The 18,604-nt window shown below is 54.8% G+C and overlaps 1 protein-coding gene across 1 annotated transcript in view; it reads left to right on the top strand.

Moving 5' to 3' along the window:
• The first annotated feature begins 4,235 nt into the window (after positions 1-4,235).
• ZFHX3 (zinc finger homeobox 3) overlaps positions 4,236-18,604 on the top strand; it is a 175,698-nt gene continuing 161,329 nt past the window's right edge. The window contains 1 exon segment of the mRNA XM_050904095.1: positions 4,236-4,279. The gene's annotated coding sequence lies outside the window, so the exon portion shown is untranslated.

The following is an 18,604-nucleotide window of genomic DNA, read 5'->3' as shown; positions in this document are numbered from 1 at the left end:
CGAGCAACGCGATATGGTTGTGGCTGCCTAAAAATTTACCGTAGTCAACGGCTTTCACCACAGCCCTATGCAAATCTGGCCCACTCCTGCCTCAGGACAGAGCTGCTCCTAAGCCGCTCGGCAGCCAAGTCGTATTTCTAGGGGACGACTCCGTCTCCTTGCAGAGCCCAGGGAACCGAAGCCGCTTACCCCTATTTTACATGTCAAAGATAACAACCATCTTTTCTGAAAGTTATGTCCAGAAAGCCATATGCGCTGCCTCAGAAAAACATTTTGCTTCAAAGTTGTTCCTCTTAATCTGTATACATTTTTACAAATAATAACTTTCCTTTAAAGCGCTATTAGTTCCATCTGTTCAAAATAACATATAAATGAAACTATACGATTCTATGCGCAAATATATCAGATATGCTGCGAGACAAAAAAATAGGGTTAATCTAATAATTCAACTGCGTCTTTAACAAGTTTCCTATGGGAAAAATCAGTCTTATTTTCCCTGCAGATCTGATACTGAGAGCCTCTTTCTACTAAGCACATTAAAAGCTATTTGAACCAAAAATCCTATCTATGCATGTGTAGAGATACATATATAGAAACAAGAGGTATCCGTAGTATTACAGATGAGGCTGTATCAAGATTTCTAATTAAAGCAAGGGTAGTCCTTTCTTATATTTTAGCAACTGGATTGTCTTTTTGCCTAGAACAAAGAAATCTTAAGGGAAGTAAATTTTCTAGAGGAGAAACGCGTGCACGTATGTGTAATCGTACCTAATGATCACTGTACAAATTGTTCCTTAATTCCTTAGATTTATTTTGGTATTTGCACAGTGGTTTATCTGGCTGGTCCTGCAGTCATCACTTGTTCATTCCCTTCTTTTCACACGCACCCACCCACCTCGCCACCTCTTTTTGCACCCCAGTAAGAATGGGAACTCTTCCATTCCCCAGGCTCCGGACGGCTGCGTTCAGGACGAGGGGCAAATCTCTGCCATCCGCTCAGTCTGGCTGTTTCCCTTCCCGGCCTCATCTCCTGCCCTTGCCAGGAGGGGAGGGAAGATGTCCTAGGACTTGACCCCAGCGCAGAGCCTGCTCAGGCTGGACCCAGCTCCCAGGAGGGTGGGGGGGCCACAGGGCGCGCTCCCCTCTCCCCGCTTAACCCCTCTGCTCCTGGGCACGGCCGCGGTCTGGGCGCCTGTGACCCCGGCGCCCGCTGCCCTCCTCCCTTTCGGGGCACTCGGGATCACCCCGGGAGCATGAAAGGACAAGAATGCAGGAGCAGCGAGAGGCTGTCGCAGGAGGGCACAGCGCAGCACGGCCAGAGGAGCAGCAGAATCGCCGAAAAGGGGGATGTTTGGTTTGTGTTAACTACCCAGACAGATGCACTTCGGCATGTTTGCATTTATGGAATCCATATGTTGTCATGGGAAATTAGAGGACAGCAACACAAAACTAGAATTCGTGATGCAAACGCAAAGAAAACGTACATGGCTACCAGACTGCCTTTGCACATGTTCCTGCGAAGGTGCCTATTTCTGGAGTATCGACAGAGTTACTAGATTTGCTTGCCACCTTCTCCACGTTTACTTTTTCTTTGCTCTGCAAAAAGTGTGTACATAGGCAGCACCCACTCTCAGACCGGTCCACCGGATCTACAGCCTCTGGTGAAAATATGCACTTCTTCCAAGTTATACCAAGTACTAAGAGACAAGGGTTACTTTATTCTCGCCTCAACTTCATCATCAAAACACGTTTGTTTCATATTCAGCAAGAACAACAGTTAGAAATTACATGCACCTTTACAGATAGCGCACCAAGCAGCCCTGAAAAATTCAACTTGCCCCAGGGCTTGTTGGTTTGGATTTTTTTTTTTTCTTTTTTTGGTTGGGATTGTTTTTGTTGGGGGTTTTTTTGGCTGGTGGTGTTTTTTTTTTTTTTTTTTTGAAAGGGCAAGTAATGTTAACAATTATTCTTCCATAAAGCTAGACAAACATATTTTGGGCAGGGACTGACAGATTTTTAAGGGCAGCTTTTAAAGGCAAACTGGTAACGTACTGGAGTCTATCCATTTAACAAACCATAAGAACTCATACACAGCATGCGCATTATAACAGTACACATCAGTGCTGCACTTACAATATTCAAATAACTATAGTACAGACTAAACCTCAGTTCTTAAAACCTGTGAATATCGTCCAAATGCAAGACACTTCCAGTAATGTATCAACTAGTACAGCCCTTCTTCAAATTTCTAAAAATCTGTCCTCTTCTTTCATCACCCCATCCCACTTAAAGGGACTTGTCAAAATTTCAAATGACTACCCCCACGTTAAGAAATATGGAAAGCTTGATACATTTCATTAAAAATACTTGCTAACAAACATGCAGTTTATTACCTTTCAGTATAAAATACATCTACATTAAGGTTCCCCCAAATGGAAAAACTGACCGCAACTGCATTCCTTGTTCAATGCTATGAAACAAACCGGGAAGTTAATTAGTTGGGTTACTATTAAAAATAAAAATTAAAAAAAAAAAAAAAAAGAAAAAAAGGCAATTTGAAAAGCTTCTTTAGATTTTCAAGAGAGATGATTTAATTCAGCTGCATTTCTGCCAGTAATAAAAGTCTCTTACAGAATGATGAAGAAAACATATTCCTGAAGCCTGGATAGAGGTTCTTTACTGGTTCACCTTCTCCTAAAATTCAAATCCCACGTTCCCAGCGATGATCTACATTTTTTGCTAGGGCTGGAACAGGGAGGGAAAAGCTGCTGAAAATAAAAATTTTAAATAATAATCGCAGATGGACCCAAACAGAAAGTGAAAAATGTTACCGTAAGGCTAGAGAAATATTTATTTAATCAAACCCGAGGTTCTGTTGGGACTGGAGGAATGTTGCATCCTTTCCTAAAAAAGAAGAAAAAGGGGAAAAAAAAGAGGAGGGGGTGGGGGGAGAAAAGAGAAAGCAAGAAAGAAAAAAGGCAGAGGCACAGCCGCCTCCTGGAGTTCCCCATTGTCCGGGGCTATAGAGAGCCCCAGAATGGCATTAAACTCACAAAAGGCATATTGTGCAGGGGACAAAAAAAGCCCCTTCTTCTACAATAACTTTTAGCTTCTTATTTTTAGAAAATGACAAAGCTGTTGCCAGCGATGGCTGGTGAAACCTGTAGCCCGGCTCCCAGCGAGGCTGGACGCGGCTGTATTGATCCGCTGTCCCGCTCGGAAAGGCGGCCGCAAAGTTTGAATGGGAGCGCGGGCCGGGCCGCGCCGCGGGGATGCGGCGGGGATGCTGCGGGGCCGCTCCGCCGCGCTCCGCGCCCGCGGCCCGCTCCGCGCTGGGGCCGCCGGGGCCGGGGCGGCGCGGGCGCAAAGTTGCGCTCGCTGCCGGCCGCAACTTTCCCGGCTCCTCCCGGGGAAACTTCGGCGGCGGCGGCGGCGGGGGTCGTCCTCGCCCTGCCCTGCCCTGCGCGGGGCGGCGCGGCCCCGCCCGGGGCGCGGGGGCAGGTGGCCCCGCGGAGCGCCCCGCTGCCGCCGCCGCCGCGGTGCGGAGCGGAGCCGCGGAGCCGCCCGCCCGCCCGGCTGGCCGGCCCGCGCGCCCCCTCCCCGGCGCGGCGCTGCGCGGCAGGGCGCGGAGCAGCGCGGAGCGGCGCCCCCCCGCCGCGGGCTGGGGGCCGGCCGCTTGCCCCAAGTTTCGGTGCGGCGCCGCCGCCGCGCTCCCCCCGCCCGCTCCTGCTCGCTCGCTCCCTCCCCCGCCGCCTGGGCTGAATCTTATTGATCCAGAAGGTGGCTAATTAGCCCTTCCCGTCGTGCCTGGGTAATGAGGCACATGCGCACTGCACTAATCAGCCATTTTTTGCAGGAAACTAATTAGCAGAATAAAGATCCAAAGAGTTTTTTTTCTTCCCAATCATCAGATCTGAGTCCGGGCGCTTCCTGCTCCGGCGACCGCCAGCCCCGCCGCCCGCTCCGCTCCGCGCCGCGCCGCTCCGCCCCGACCCGACCGCCGCCGCCGCCGCTGCTGCTGCCGCCGCCCGCGGCCCCCTCTCTCCGGGGGGCTGCAAACTCCCCGACAACGATGCTGCTGCTGGGCAGCGGCGGCGGCGGCGGCGGCTCCCGCTCGGCTCCGGCTGCTGCCCCCGGCTCCCGCTGCTGCTGCCCCGGGCCCCTCCGCGGAGCGCGCTCCTGCCGCCGCAGCCGCCGCAGCCTGCATGGGATCTGTAGCCCCCGCGCCGCCGCCCGGGATTAAAAGCGCCGCCGCCGCCGCCGCCGGAGCAGCGACCGCGTAAGTGGCAACTTTTCTGCCCTGTCCCCCGCTCGGGCTCCTCCTGCTCGGGGCGCCCGGGCTGCTTTGCATGGGGCTGGTCCGGCCCCCCCCCCGCCCGCTCCCACCCACCGCCCCGGATCCCCCAGCAAACTTTGTGCCGCTCGCCGTCCCGGAGCCCCGCCGCCGCCGCCGCCGCCGCCGGGGACGCGCAGGTGCCGGCGCCGCGGGGGCCGCTGCGCGCCCGCGGTAGCCCCCGCCCCGCCCGCCGGCCATGGCCGCGGGGCGCGGAGCGGGCGCGGAGCGGCGCGGCGCTGCCCGGCTTTGTGCGCGGCGGGGCTCGGCGGCGGGGCGCGGGCATCGATCGGCGGGGCGGCGGGGGCCCGGCCCCGGCCCCGCGGGGACGCGCGCTCCGCGCTGAGCGGCGGTCGCGCGTGGGCTCCGCGGAGCCGGCGCCTCCCGGGACCCCGCTCGGCGAGAGGCTGCGCGGGCGGGCCCCCGCGGCCGCTCCGCGCCGGTGACGCGCTGGAAAACAAAGGGGCGAAGAAGTGCCTAAAACTGCCCCGGCCCCGGCCGCGGGCGGCCCGGCCCGCCCCGCCGCCCGCCCGGGCCCCGCGCCGGGAGGCGCCCCGGAGCGGCCTTGCGAGCGAGAGTAATTACGATTTTTGTTTTCCGCGGGCAGGCTCAGTTTTGGGAAGAATGCGGCTAGGGGGATGGGAGAGGTGAAGGCAGCAAACGCCGCTGTAGGCCGATCCCCCCTTCTCAGTTTCAGTTTTTAATTACTTAATGCTGAATCGCACGGCGCTTATCTAAATATTTGCAAATGCTCTTTCCTATTGATTCCTCTGAATAAACGGTGCTCCTCGCCCTCGGAGGGAAGGCGATTCATGCTCTCCTGAAACTAACCCTCCAGAGGAGAGTGTGTGTTTGCGTGGGGGACACGTACGTCTGTATGTCTGTGTACATACGCGTGTGTATGTGGCACGCACACGCGGCTTTCTTACTGTGAATTATTTATAATTCGGGTTGCGGGGTTTTGGTGTTTTTTTTTTTTTTTTTTTTTTTGAAATTGTTAAACTCCCTCCCCCCACTCTTTTTAAAAAAATATATTTTCTTGATTCCGAGAAAGGTCTCTTTCTCTTTCACGCTGTGCTTGAAGCTGCTCTCGGGTATGTCCTGTACTTTGTGCGGATACGTAATATATACGCGTCCCTTCCTCGGCCGTCTGTCTGTCTTTCTCCTCTTCTCCCTCCTGTTTAATATGGAGCAATTTTCTGGAGGCTCGGTGACTCCCTCCTTAGGGTCACATTGAGTTCGAATCCGACTGAAGGTGCAGGAATCCTGCAACGGGGGAAATAAGAGAATAGAGAGAACGGGGTCAAGTTGGCTGCTTAGAGGCCAAAACTCCCACAGCTGCCTTTAAAAATATATATATAATATTTGGCTTTCCTCACCATATTACAAATTGCAGCCTCCCCTTTCAGGTATTTTCTTTACAGCTTAAAGCCCTCTCTTCCTTTTGCCTCCCCCCCCACCCCCCCCAACCCCCCCCCGTTAGGGGAGAAGGGGGGGGGAGGAGGGAAAATAAAAGGAAAAGAAATGGGGGGGGGGGGAGAGGGGAAAAAATAAAACCCATTGAGTTTAGGCAAATAAGGTTTGGTCTCCGTATCCTATTACAAAGCACTTTGAATATGCAAGACATCACACAAGACCAGTTATTCCAGTTACGACAAACTTAAAAAGAGAAAAAAAAGAGAGGCATGTTTAGATTGTAATTTGTTAGAGCAAGAATCATATTTAAAACTCTGTGTTTTAAATTTTTTTTCCAGCCTTGCATTGTATCCAGCCTTTTTCTGATGTCTAGGTTTTTTTTTCATTATTATTAAAATCTTTCCGTTGAGTTTAGGAAGACTGCTGCGAGCAACACATTTTCTGTATTTTTGTTCCTGTATCTCGGAGGAGAGTTGGCAGGGGTTCTGTGGTTTGCAGTTACACAATATGTTATCATGTTTTTAATCACTAAATCATTGCAGTGGTTATAGATTTACAGTCTTAGGGTATTACTGAGAGGAGCAGCGCAGACCGTATGTACGGGAACATACGAGAGCATGCAGTTAACATGCTCGTGAACTTTGCTTTTAAATCATTTCCCGGCCGAGCTCTGGTGGAGAGGAGAGCGAGCGTTTCGGCATCACCCCTCCACGCACTTGAGGAAAGTTTGTGCAACCCTCCCGGCAGGGCAGGAGCTCCGATGGGTGTTGTGCGTGACCTGTCCCGCGGCGCTGGCGGTAAGCGGCGGGTCAGGGGGCGCGAGGGGCGGCCGGTGGGCCGGGGCCGCCACCTGCGCCGGGCCGGGGCCGGGGGGAGCAGGCCGCCCCGCCGGCCGCCCCGCCAGCCGCGCTCTGCTCCCGTTTCCCCCTTTATTATGTAACAGAGCCCTCGGCAGCATTAAAAATTCAGCATTACAAGCTGATTGTAATGCTCCCTCATTAGGGAGCACTGTCTGGTCCGGCATTAAGCGCAAGACGGAGCGTGGCTTTTCGGCTGCAGCACCGGCAGAGGCTGGGGAGCGGCCGGGAGGGGGGTGGCCGCAGAGCGGGGCGTCCCGGGCCCCCGACCCCCTGCAGCCCCCCGCGGGCGGCAGCGGGGCCGTGCCGGGCTCCCCGCCGCCACGCAGAGCTGGCCCCGTGGCCAGGCCCGGGGCTCGCCGGGGCTCCCGCTCTGCCTCCCGGCTGAGGGCTTTCCTCCTGCGCCGGCCTCGGTGCGGGGACCCGGCTTCCCCAGCCGCCCTCCCGCCCGGGTCCCGCTCCGCAGGCCGCCCTCGGCCAGAAACAAAAGCAAAGAAAAGGCATATTAGAGGGGAGAGAAACTCCGCGTCTGGATGCAGAGGTTGCTTTGCTGTATTTGTATTTTTTCTCCCCCTCTTTTCTTTTTAAACGCGGTCATTTTGGGAGGAGTAGGCAGCAGGAAGTTTGCTCCAGCCCCTCTCCCGCGCGGCAGCGGTGCCGCTCGCAGCAGCACTGGCCCTCGGCTGCGGGAGCCCCCGTACCCTCCCTCCCGCCCTGCCGCTGCCTTTTGTTCCCGCAGGACCGAGCCAAGGTGCTGCTCGGGCGGGCGGAGGCGGTGCGGGCGGCCCCGCATGCCTGGCACCTTCTCCTGGCCTTGTCGTGGCTGCTGTCAAACCAGGGCCCGGCGGCGGCCGCTTTGACAAAAGCAGACGCGTGTGTCCCTCTTTCATCTCTCTGTTTTGACCCCCTGCCCCGGTTCCCGTCGGTGTCGTGCCGGAGGCCGAGAGCAGCGCGGAGGAGCAGATTTACTTTGGGCCTGGCCAGCAGTCGAACGGCTTCAGCGGGGATCGCTAAATCCCAAACTGATGGACATATGGCTGGCTGCGTTAGCCTCCCCGTTAACACTTCCTTCTGCTTTCCAAAATAATAATAGTAGTAGTAGTAGTAATAATAATAATAATAATAAAAATGTTGCATGGAGAAAGTGAAAAAGGACCAGCGGTCTTTTACATCGACTTTATTCACACACTGTGTTCTGCTGGGGCTCGACTCCCTCGCGTGAGCGTTTCCCCCGCCAGTGTCAGACTCGCTCGTCTGCGGTGGGAGAGTTTTCAGCCACCACCTTCTCGTAGGTGCTGGTGGTGGTGGTTCGCGCACCGGCCCTGCCGTGGTGCCGGAGCTGGAGGTGTGTTTGCGCTGGAGAGAGCGGTGCGGTTCCGGAGGGACGGGCTGGGAAGAGGCCGAGCGTTTCACGGCTCCCCGCTTCCCTTCGCCGGAGCGCGGCCGAGGTTCGGCCTTTGTGTGGCTTCGGGGGCCGCGTGCCGGCGGGCGCGTCCGGTCGGCGGGAGAGGTGGGCCGTGAACAAAGCCGGGTCCCGCCTGCTCCCCCCGGCCCGGCCACGTGCGGGATCCCCGCACCGCTCGTGGGGCTGCGCCCGTCCTGTTCCGTCTTGCGACGGACTGACCGACCGCAGGGGCTTCGGCTTGGGAGAGGCCCCCGGGGCCGGAGCGGGGTGCCCGTGGGGGCTGCCCCCTCTGTGCTGCTTCTGTGTTCTCATGGTGGGGCGTCCCCCCCACCCCTCTGGGAGCCCCTGGGGGAGGCTGGCCCCGTCGTCCTTGGGGGGAGGCAAGGGGAGACTGGAGGGAGGAAGTCCTCCGGTGGGGAGCGGGGCTGCCCTTCCCTCCTCCTTCCCTCCCTCGCCAGCCGAAATTCGGGCCGGGTGTCCAGCGCGTGGCGGCGCGGCGGTGACGGGGCTGTCGAGGGCTGTCGTGGCAGGAGAGTGGGAATCAAAACATCTGTGCGCAGGCCTGGGCGCCGCAGCCTCTCATGGTTTTGACGGAGCTGTTGTGGTCTGTTGTCTGGAAAATCTGCATTCTGCGCCGTGCCCGAGGGGGGCCGCGGCACCGCAGACCGTGGCGGTACCTAAATATAACCGCCTCGCGCCGTGGGGTGAGGTGAGGGCAGGAGGGAGCAGGGCCGCCCGTCCCGCCTCCTGCTTTGTCTCTGATCTGCGCGATTCATGCATTTTTGTTTGCTCCCGAGGTTGGGTTTGTGTGTAGGCAGGGATTGGAGAAATAGATAAATTCCAGCTAGTTCAAAAAAAAAAAAAAAAACCCAGGGTGGATGAGTCGGGCTTCCCTCGCTGCCGGCAGCCGGGGAGGCAGCGGTCCTCGCCGCTGGGTCAGGGATCCCACCGGACCTGGAAGCCCCAGCGTGCTCCTGCCCCGCAGCCGCCGGTGGGGGAGTGGGCCGCGCCAGCTTGCTTGTGTCTGTGTTTCTCCTTCCCTCCGTAGATGCTGCGGGTCTCGCTCGGGTCCCGCCATGCCGGCGAGGAGCGAGTGCTTTCCAGTGCTTCCTCGTTGGCTCTGCCGGACAGACGTGTCCATCTGTCGGTGCGGGAGGTGGGTGTTCATCTCCACAGCAACGCTGGCTGGAGAGCGGTGGTATGCCGCACCAGGTGTGCGCTGTGTGTGTTTCCAGAGGCGGACTGTAAATACAGTTTAAAGTTCATTCCCATCTGAAATGATTTTTCGGTTGGGGGTGTCGGGAAGGGAGACCTGCGCCGGTGGCCACACAGGCCGCAGCCAATGAGCGGCTCCCGGCGTGTCCCAGGAGCTGCCAAGGAGGGGCCCGGGCTCCCGGCTGCATGGGGCCGAGCCTGGCTGGCCGGCGAGGTGGAAGGACGGTGGGACGGTCTGGGTGCTGAGGAGCCCTGCCACGGGCAGGCTGCAGCCACCCTGCTTTGCCCTTGAGTTTGCTGCTGGGAGAAAGACACTTAGCTGTTGATTGTAATTTCATTATGTCACAAGTGCCAAACATGCCTCTTGCTAATAAAAGGCAAAGCAGAGCAGCAATATTTTTTCGCCCCCCCCTCCAGAAACCAAAGATTTCCCAGTGTTTTCAATTGTGTGGTGCACGTTGCTGGGGAGCAGGAGGGTGCTGGCTCTGTAGCGCCCGGGCTTTCGGGTCTTAAATCTGGTGTGGGCTGAGCCACGTGGGTGGGTTGCTTCACTCGGCGGTGGTGCTGGAGCAGACGATGTGCGTGGCAGTTCTGGTAAAAGGTTTTCTCCCATCCTCCCCTGCCCCAGTATCTGGGAAAGTGGAGCCTGCAGGGCCTGTAACACGTTAGCTTTTAGTAAATGTTTATTTTGGTGGCCCAAGCGTGCCTGCTGGAGAGTCGGTCCCTCCTCGGGGAGGATGGGAGCAGACGAGCTCTGGGAGCTGCTCCCGACCCCTCGGGTCCCCGGCAGTGGCAGCGAAGCACCCTGCGTCCCACCTCGCGTTTGCCTCGGACTCGCAGCCGCGCTTCCCTGGCTGGTGGTAGCCTAGCCCCAAAATGGCTGGTTGGCTTGGTTCGGTAGCAGGAGTTTTAACCCTCCTTTTGCCATGCTGCCACCGACTGTCTTGTGCAAACAGACTGATGCTCACCACAGAATTCAGAGCACGTACTTCAGTGTTGATAGTAACATCGCGGTGATGTGCTTGATCCTGCTAGGGTGGGTTGCTGGGTTTCCTGAATGTCTGTGACGTCTGGTGACGGGCTCAGAGGTTTTTGGTCTTCCCTTCTTGTTCTAACAGAGATGAGTGAAGAAGGGGGAGGCGAGGAGGGTGCAGAGGCACAGCCAGCTGAGTTGCAGTCAGGTGCACGTTGTTGGGGCTGAGAGTTGCAGTCAGGTGCACATTGTTGGGCTGAGAGTTGCAGTCAGGTGCATGTTGTTCAGGATGATGCAGAATCTGGGGATTCTTCACCAAGGTATTTTTGGTGAGATACCGTGTAATGAGAGAATGTGCTAACAGGCCTGGAGGTTAGTTCAGAAGAGTGAGCAGGGGAGTGCATGAAGCACAGAGCTACTTGGTGTCTTAGGCACACATTTGAGAGTTGCAGAATCTGCTAACCAGAGCTGCTCCTGCGGTGTGAAGATATTCTGGATTCAGGCTGTGCACACCAGCTTGTGCGTTTCACCTGTACCTCTTGTGTTGCAGAAGCTGGTGCACAGACCCTCGGACGCCCCCAGAAGCAGAGCAGAAACGCTGCCCCTGCAGTGCTGGGGTGCAGTAAGTTCCTGCAGTACGGCTGTGGAGGTGATGCCGCGAGGCTGTAGTTCTCCTTAGGTTTGCTCTGTTTGACAGCGGTAGATGTCAATGTGCAGCGGCAGGAGCTGGTCTCAGATGAGCTTGAGTGGTGTGCGGCGGCTGCTGGTGCTTCGGCGCCCGTGAAGGAGTGGTACTGCTGGGCAGCATTGCCGGGGTGGTCTTTGCTCCCGACGCGTGTCCCCTGGCCTGGCTGAGGTTGCTTTGTGCCTACCGGCGTGTGAGCGAGGAAGACCCTGCCGAGCAGCCGTGGGCTGCCCGGAGGAGCGGAGCGTGGCTGGCCGCCGCATCCCCACTGTCCTTGTGCACGGTTCCCATCGGCAGCCCCTGACTGTGCCAGACAGAACTGTAGATGTCAGGCTTTGCACAGAAAGGAGAGCGAGGAGGGAGGGCGAGGGAGAGACAAGCGCGCAGCAGCGGGGCTGTGAGTTTCAAATTAACCTTCTGCTTCGCTGGTGTCTAACGCGAGGCGCCCCGGCCCCCCAGCGTAACGCACACCGCGGACCGAGAGCCGGCGTGGTTCACACGCAGCTACGTGGAGGAGCAGGACAGCGGCAGCCCGCTGGGGCTGAGCCAGCACCTCTGGTGCTGGGGCCGGGAGCGGGGCTTCCCTCTCCGGTGGTGCTGGGGATGAGGGGACGGCCGGTGCCCAGGGCGGCGTTGGGCCCAGCCGCTGGAGGCGAAGGCGCCCGGTGGGTCCCACCAGGGCCAGTGGGGCTCACCGCATCCCTGAGCGTGCTGCAGTCAGCGCTTTCACCTCCAGCTTTGAGGAATGGGAGCTCCGGCCTTTCCTCTGGGAGACAGGTCTGCAGCACCCAGGTGTTTGCTCCTCGAAAGCTCCTTCAGATGTCAGAGCCTAAATTTCTCCTCTTTAATTTTCTCCTGTTAGTTTTGTCCCTTTTAGTCTTACATACTTCCTTCCCCAATTCCTTTCTTCTTGCTGTTTTTCATCTTCCGTAGAGGCAGTTAAAAGCAGCTTAACACTGTGAGCTTGTTTGGAAGTCAAAAGATCCGTTTTAGCTCTGACGCTGACTTTGGGCAAGCCACCAAATGTTTGCCTCAGCTGGAGTATGAAATGGGATAATACGTAGTTCACATGCAGAGACTGTAAGTGGGGGTTAATTATGAAAAACCATAACGTGTCTTAAATTCCCAGAGCATTGTTGCGTCCTTAAATTTTGTTCTTTGTTACTTTCTCAATTCACACCCCCCACCCCCCCAGATAAGTCACAAGCCGTTACACTTTGTTCCCAGTGCTTTGTGGTACACAAATACCTTCCTACCCCGGACTGCAGTGGTCTAGCCATGATTGCACTGGAGTCCTTAGAGAAGGATGTCCTCTGTCTACGTCGTAGATGAACTAATTTATGCTGTAGGCCTTCCTTGTTTTCCCAGAGCTTTGCTTGTGCCAGAGGATTTTGTTCTGGCACCTCGGAGAGGAGGGAAGCAGCTGGGGTAATGCATTTGTAGTAACGTGGCAGGTCTGAACCCAGCCGGGCCGAGCATCGTGCGGTACCGGTGCGTCACGCGAGCGACTGCGCTTCTGGACCTGGGTCCTGTTCCTCTGCCTCCTCGCTGCAGTTGCCGCTTGCGTTGGTTGCAGGCCTTGTTCTGCGGGATCATTGCCAGTCCTGCTTCAGTTGACCTTTATTAGGGTGGCGGAGGAGGGGAGAGGTGAATCTCCTTGTCTGAGCCAGGTTTTTCACTGGGGTAATGCGTGTGATGAGTGCCAGCCCTGCTTGTGGGCTGGGGATGGGGAGAGGGGTACCTGCCACGCTGGGGGCAGCCGGGGAGCAAGAGGGGTCACCCAGAGCGGCTTGGCACCTCCCAGCAGGCGGGTTGTACTGGAGACCTGTGCTCTGGTGCTGGAGAAATGGGGCTGGTTGGTCTTTGTTTTGTAACGTCTTTTCATCCTTCCTGGTTTTGCTGCTTTCTGGAGCACAGAGCGCTGGCGTGGAGGAGGCCTGGTCGTGTCAGCCAGGGTTTGTAATCTTAGAGAGTCCAAGTCTAAGCAGAGCCATGTGTGGAGGTGTAGGCAGGTGTCCGTTTTGAACTCCATCCTGTTCCTTGGGATGAGCTCCTGTGGGCATCACCACGTTGGTTCTGCAGCGCAGCGGAGGGAGAGGCGGCGTGGAGGAGTGTGCCAGCGGTTGGGCTGCATTATTGGCCAAGGAATAAGAATGGTGGAAGAGAAGTGTGCGCTGCCTCACGACAGGCTGATGCTGGAGGAGGACCGGTGGGATGAGTTTTGTGGCGATAGTGCATGGCTCGCAGAGGGGAGAGGGGGTGGTGCGCCAGGCGTTGCTGCCAGCATGTGCCCTTTGCTTGCTGCACTGTTGCCCCTGGAGCGGGACGTGTGCTGCGTGCTGGCGTGGGATGCCCGGCCCCTGGGAGGGCGGTCAAGACCTCGTGCCCCTCTGCTATTTCAGAAACCAGTTACTTGGCCAGTAGCTGTGTCTGTCTGAAGGAGCTGCCACAGATTTTTTCCTTGATTGCCTTATTTTAAGCAGCCTCTCCGCTGTTTCCTCTTTATTTTGAGCGGCGTGGAAGTCCTGGAGGTTTGCATGAGATCCTGGAAATTCCCCAGGTGGTGGGTCCGGTGCCAGCGCAGCCCTGCGTGAAAAGCTCCCTTCATGGCGGGCTTGCAGTGGTTTCACCTGGAACTGCAGATGTTTGAGCAACTGAGCCAAGCTCTGGAAGCGCCCAGGGAATTGCTCAAAGCTCGCTGTGGAGGAGGGTTGAGCTCTGCTCTGCGCGGCGCTGGCTGGCTGGGGTCAGCCTAACAGCAGGGATGGCACAACTGCCTTCTCTTCACGTGAAACCTCCCAGCTCTGCCCAGGGCTGTAGAGCTGGTTGCCAGAAGCCCCCTGCAAGGTCTTCCTGCTGTTGGCAATGCAATTGGAAGTGTCCAACCAACCACTCCTCCACCAATGCTTCTCTGAGTAGCATTGCTTTGTGTCTCTGAAGTGATAGGTGCTCTTTCTCTGGAGTTGAGATTTCCTTCTGTTTAGTCCGAGTGGCCGCTGGGCTGTGAAACTGGCTGGTTACTTCAGGTAGGAGCTGGATGTCGGGACTCTGATTTTTTCTCTCTTCAGCCATCTTTTTCTCAGCCCCTTCTTGCTTCTTGGTGCAAAGCCCGTGAAGTAGCAATGATTAGTGAGATGCTTTTGCTGAGATTCTGCAAGAAGCACTGGCCATCCTCTGGAGATCGTGGATTACACCGTGTCCCTGTCACTGGTCTTCAGCACGACAAAGCTGTCTGCTGCACTTCGTCCTCTGTTGAAAGCACGTCTGGGCCTCTTCTGGTGTGCCAAGGCAGGGACGATGCAGTGGCAGTCTACAGAATGGCTGAGGCCAAACAAGAAATACCGAGTGCGGTTTATTACAGAAAGCAAAGAGCATGAGCGAACCAGCTCCCGCCTTGGCCCGTACAGGAGGAGCTGGGTGCCTCGCAGAGCTTTGCAGAGGGTTTGGACCTTCAGAGGTTTAGGTGCTACCTAAATCAGAAAGGAACTGGCCAGCAGGAGGTTTGGGAGCAAAGTTCTCGTCTGCTGCCGAATGCGTGCTGGGCCTTCTTCGGCTGGAGCTGGCGAGGGTGGTGGGAGCAGGGAGGAAGGCTGCTGGTGTGCTGCTGCCGGGGGCTCCGTGGGTGGTGGTGGTGGGGTTCCCCTGCTGAAGTTCTGCACCACTGGGCCCAGGAGAACATGGGTGGAGAGGTGTCAGACAGAGCCTCAGGTTTTTTACTACTGATGGTGCCCAGTGGGTCTTCTGCATTTTAAAATTAAAAAAAAAGATGGGCAAACAAAAAAAGCAACAGCCTTCCATTTAAACATGGCATGCGAAGAGGTAAAAGATGGTAATTTTGTCACAACTTTCCCCATTCAAAATATTGGGGATATTAAAAGCTGTTTCTGTGTCTTGTTGGAGGCCTTGCTGGATTATGGAGCAGGAATGGGTGCTTTCTCAACTTCTATTTTAATTTACCTTCGTTAAGACTCCCACTCTCTTTGTTATTGCCGTTATCTGGATGTTGAACAGTTCAGCCCCTGCAAAACGGTACTGAGCGATGCTGTTAGCTGTGCCTAACCCCGGCGGCTCCCGGGAGAGGAGGGGAAGGGGATCTGGAGTCAGCCCTCTGATGGCAAAACGGGCGAGGGAAGGGTGCGACTGGGGCAGGAGCAGCCTTCTCCCGCTTCTGCTCCCCAGGTCACCTTCAGAGGACGTGAACGGTGTGAGGATCCCAGGGCAGTTTTTAGCTGCAGAGATGATGTTTGTAACTGCTTTCAGGGACTGCTCCTGCCTTCCTGACGACTAGAAATAAAAGAGGACTGAGAGTCTTGTGGTACAGATCGTTTACAAAAGGAGAAGATAATGATAAAATAAGGCTTCTTTTGGTAGAAACAGCTACTTTGGATGCTGCAGCAGAAAGGATAGAGGGTTTGTTCTTTAATGTTTTCATTGTGTGTCGAGTGTAAAAGTTTTTTAGTGCATTTTTTTTAAGGTTCCTTCTTCCTTGTATGAGCCTCTTGCACAGCAGAGGAAGAGAAACACTTAACAAAAATAGAGCATGTGTTTTCCTAAAATGAGATTGCTGTGGCATGTTTAGGACTTGTGTGACTTTGAAGTTGACTTAATTTCACGCTGGTGATATCCTTTTAACTGTCTTAAATAAACAATGCAATTCAGCTCTGAAAAGTGTCTTGTAAAAAGCTGTGCTTGGTTTCTAATTCTGACTGTTTCAAAGATTTTCATAACAAATACCCTCTGCTTACCAGCAACCCTTCCTACTTAGAAAAGTTTGCATTGATTTATTATTATTTTTTCAAAGGATTTACGTAGACACTAGAATGCCCTGTGGACATTATTTTCAGTTCAAGAATGGTTTATTTTAGTTTGGCTTAATTGAATTGGAAACAGTTACAGGCTGTACCAAAGCTAGTTGATTTCGAACCAAAACAAGAATGTCCACAAGCAGGTTTACACTGTGGTGAGCAAATTGTGCTGCGTTCACACGCCGTCCGTTGAATTTCTGTTGTTTACTCATGTATACGGGCTCCTGGCAAGTAAATCTCAGAGAGGGCTCAGCGCTGCCTGTGGTGCTGTGCAGGGGTAAGAGGAGGCAGAAGCAGGAAGGGTGTTGCAGAGGCCGTCGTTTTGCATGTATTTGAAGCCGATACTGCTGCTAAGGGCAGCCTCGCCTCAGATGCTTTTTCTTTTTGCTGGCACAGAGCTTTGGTGCAGTGGCACGGGGAAGTAGTTTTAGGGAAGGGACCTGGGTTAGAAAAACTCTACCAGAGGGGGCCGGGGGGGGGGGAAGCTTCCTCAAAATCTTTTTTTTGGGGTTGGTTTTTTTGCCAGCTTCCCTTTAGTTTGAAATAATCATGTGATACAGTATGTTGCTGCAGAAATTACTGTGCTGAAGCAGAGAGAGGGAGCGCAGAGGCAGGAATGAGTGCCCTTCCCGAAGGAATGATGTCAGGAGGACTGCTTGTTTTGCTACTGTCCTAGGTTAAAGTGTGTGTTGAATTAGGGCCTAAGTGTGCGTTTGGTGTAGGGCTGCTGTAGAGGAAGGCACTGCTTTTAGTGATTTTTTAAATTTTTTTTTATTTTTTATTTTATTAGTATTTTCTCCTTTTCCTTTCAGGAGTACAGTATGGTTAAACTTAAAGGATCCCTGTGTAGCCTTCCAGGACTGGCTGTGCAGCAGCTCTGTCCTCCTGCTTTGGAAGGAGGAGCTGGTCCCCGCAGTGCCCTAGGCTCCTTCTGAGTGTACTTCTTTTGGGAGCCCCGGCGTGGGGAGCTGGTGCTCCTGCTTGGGGCCGAAGGTGGGAATTGCTAAACTCAGCCCGTGGGCTGCTGGCACGAGCAGCCAGGGCCATTTGCAGCCTGTGGCCTCGTCCCCGGGCACTGCTGCGTGCTGCGCCTGCGTGGCTCCAGCCTCTGCTGCGGGTTCTGTGCCCTGGTGAGTTCTGCCACCGTACCTCCCATCCCTGCTGGGGCAGGCACGTGGAGCAACTGTTTAGGTTGGATTACTTCTGTTTGTATTTTCACCTGCTTAAATAAATAAATAAATAAATATCTTTGCTTCCCCCGGTCCTCTGCAGCAGCACTCGCCGATGTTCTGACGGGACTGTCTCCTGTTCTCCAGGAGGTTCCTACATACCCTGAGTATCTCCATCTCCTCTTTCCTGTCCTCTATTTAGTGTTCTTTGCAGTTGTAAAACAAATATTTGCTGCAGGTTTTAAAACTGATTTTGTTTTTATTTAAGCAATTGCACAGTAACAGTTAGGAGGAGTCTCTTTCATGTCCCTACTAACATTGTAAAGGTCTGGAATGTAACTGGTGGTAGTGGAGGGGATGGTGGAGAGCTGTACAGGCCACCAGTGAAGGGGAGGGCTGGCTGAGCACATGCAACGTGCTTTTCCCTGATGGCAGGTTGTACTGGGGTTGGATTTTGCTCCTGGATGTCAGCTGTGTTTGCCTAGTATTCTTGTTGTGTTTGTAAGTCAAGCGTGTTTAGACTCCACGGCAAGGTGCGTTCAGTCTGTATATCCATGTCTGAGCGCCGGGGCGGTGGGGCTCTGCTCGAGGCCTCTGCCTGCGTGCCCAGCCTCTGGCCTGCGCGGTGCCGCACACTCGGCCCCGTTACTCGCCGCTTGTGTGAATGGGGCGGTGGAGGTGAGACCGCCGGGACTGCTGCCCCTTCCCTGCTCTCCGTAGCGAAGGGTTGGTTTTTAATCGACTCGAAGCTGAGCTCGTGTGGTAAGTCCGACCCAAGTGTGAAAACTTAGGCAGGTTCACTGAAACTTTTCAGTTGGGGATGAAGCGATCCAGCTCGGTTGTGCGGGCACTCTTACCTGTGTGCGGTGCTGCGTCACCTCTCCTTTGGCTGGCGCCGCTTGTCTGGGTAGGGTGTTGCACTCATTTACCTCCATCAGTTGCTATAGTGATTTAGCTGCATCCGTACAACCTTTAGCTCGGTTTCCCATCGCTTCAGCCTTGTCCTCCAACAGTTACGGACATTGTTCTGCAGGTGCCCATCTTCCTGGTCATTGAAGAGGGATTCCTGTATAAAGCCCCCAGATTCTGATTGTTTCTACAGGCTGATGATTTTTTTTTAGTGGTTTAGTCTGTACAAAGTCATTAGTGAAGAAAAACTTAATACCCCAGAGTGAAAATGCGAGCTTAGCAACTGGCCTCCAAGTCAGGACAAACAAAAGTGATTACTCCTGCAAACACACACTCGAGAGCTTGAAAAAGAAGGATGGTTTCTAAATCAGATGATGCAAGACATGAGAATGGGAGTTACTGTTAGAAACTGTTGTGATTTCTCTGGTAATGTCTGTTTTGAAACTTTGCATTTAGGGGCAAAAATCTAGTCTAGAATTTCAACTTTAATACTCTTTCAGAACAGTTTAGGTATGTATTATCTGTTGTGGTGGGGAAGCTCATCCTTTCTATCTTGCTTGGTTGTTCAAACTTGGCTCCTGTTTAGATGTGTCATGCTGCGGCCTCTCTAAGAAACCAGGCATGCTCACTGACTGCAGATAAGGAGGTAATGTATTTCTAAACACAGTTTTAAAAATGCCTGCCTGGGTGTAGTTTAATGAATGCTTCCCATTTACAGAGGGGCTTCGTGTATCTCATGGCAGGGAGGCAGGCAGCCCCAGGACGGTCTGCAGAGCCAGGGCTGTGTCGGTTTGCTTTCTGCCGGAGCTGACAGTCTGTGCTCAGAGTTGCAGTGAC

The sequence above is a fragment of the Gymnogyps californianus genome, chromosome 12, assembly GCF_018139145.2.
Source record: "Gymnogyps californianus isolate 813 chromosome 12, ASM1813914v2, whole genome shotgun sequence".
NCBI classification, from domain to species: domain Eukaryota; kingdom Metazoa; phylum Chordata; class Aves; order Accipitriformes; family Cathartidae; genus Gymnogyps; species Gymnogyps californianus.
This window is presented reverse-complemented; position numbering and strand designations above follow the sequence as displayed.